The sequence below is a fragment of the Aplysia californica genome, unplaced genomic scaffold (genome assembly GCF_000002075.1).
Source record: "Aplysia californica isolate F4 #8 unplaced genomic scaffold, AplCal3.0 scaffold00540, whole genome shotgun sequence".
In the NCBI taxonomy this organism is placed as follows: domain Eukaryota; kingdom Metazoa; phylum Mollusca; class Gastropoda; order Aplysiida; family Aplysiidae; genus Aplysia; species Aplysia californica.
In genome coordinates this window covers 29,468-31,091 of record NW_004797810.1, presented here as the reverse complement: position 1 = coordinate 31,091, position 1,624 = coordinate 29,468, and the positions used below count along the sequence as shown (strand labels likewise).

The 1,624-nt window shown below is 44.8% G+C and overlaps 1 long non-coding RNA gene across 1 annotated transcript in view; it reads right to left on the bottom strand.

The window, feature by feature from the left end:
- Positions 1 to 661, bottom strand: part of LOC118477188 — a 2,123-nt gene extending 1,462 nt beyond the window's left edge. The window contains exon 1 of the long non-coding RNA XR_004859017.1: positions 566 to 661. This is a non-coding gene — a long non-coding RNA (uncharacterized LOC118477188). The remainder of the gene's footprint in view (positions 1 to 565) is intronic.
- Positions 662 to 1,624: the final 963 nt, after the last annotated feature.

Genomic DNA, 1,624 nt, shown 5'->3' with positions numbered 1-1,624 from the left:
GGGGGGAGTGCAAGACATGCAGACACAACAGAGGGATGGTCAATGTAGAAGAGGCTACACAGGCGGCAACCGTCCAACCACTTGCACAGATTTGCTTTATTTTAGTAAGTCTTTTACGACACTTGGAACACAATAAGGTCATACAAGTGCCGGAGATGAGATGTTACAAAGAGCAACAAACGCAAAAACGAAGGAAGATAAATGATAAACAGGAAAGGGGAGCAAGCCGTGCCAGAGAATCTGCCAGCCACCCTCTGAGACATTTACACATTACAATTAATTAATGACAATCAACAAACAGAATGAATTATGTAGATCTACCTTTCTGTTTGAGCAAAGACCAAGAACTGTGATCGCTGTAGTTATCCCTCTTTGACGTTCGCTAGCCAAGTTAAGACAGTATGACAGGACTGTACGTGCGGAGTTGGACTCGTTCACGCAATGGGTTACCTTAGCAAATAATATGACGTTTTAAAGTTATGTCAGGCTTTTTATAGATCTAGCCACCCGTGAAATAGACGAATACGTACGACGCAGTTCCCCGCATCAAAACACACTCACTCACTTCCCTCGGCCCACCCCCGCTGTGTCACGTAAACGTCAAGCCATATGGTCATGTGACAATCGTCGTAACCCAGGAGCAGTAAAGCAGAACTGTGAGTGTCTGAAAAGTAGAACAAACTGTGGGCGTCTTAACATTAAACAAACTGTGGGTGTCAGAAACAAAAGTAGAATAAACTGTGAGTGTCAGAAACAAAGGTAGAATAAACTGTGAGTGTCTTAACTCTTTGACAGCCAGACAGTGTTAGAGAGATTTCCAGGACTAGAGACTTTAAAATAAATTAAGGACTTCCTTGACAGACAGTCCTGATTTTCTAAAAATGTTTCTAATTTTTTTTTCTCTGAAAGTGTTAATGTGTTACCAATGTGTATCGCAAAGCTTCCCAAAGTAGCAAAACCTCCACGTGCAGCACGAAAATCCTCGGGGAATTTTAGCCAAATTTGCTGTTTTTCATCGACTTGTGTGCAGCACCACGGAGATCCCTGAGTTAAAATTTCTGGTGCACGTCATAAACTGGCGTAGGGTCTCGAACTGCGCTCACTTTGGTGGCAATGTAAGCCGCCGTTTGCGCAAAATCCAGTATCGCATCAACATGCCACCAAGACGAAAGCTGAGAGACTTTGATCGAGCCAGAGCTATGGCATGGCTGCAGGATGGAGTTGGAGCCCGAGAAGTTGCCAGACGGCTAGTAGTGTCACATTCTCTCATTGTCCGCCTGAAGATCAGTCCAACAGCGCCCACGTGCAGGTCGGCCCAAGAAGATGACCTTCACCCTGATATTTTCATAAAACACTGCACACTGTTCTGACACACGGACTTCAACGTAAAGGACCACTTATAAACACTCTGATTGGATAACAACATCCCAACAGAAAGACGGAGATACTTGGGTCGAAAGTAATTCTCCCCAAACGAGAATCGAACTCATGCCTTCTGTGGGCGATAGCCAAGCGCCCAAACCGCTTCACAAAAGACGCTGGTATCAAAAGACGCTGGTATCAAAAGACGCTGGTATCAAAAGACGCTGGTATCAAAAGACGCTGGTATCAAAAGACGCTGGTA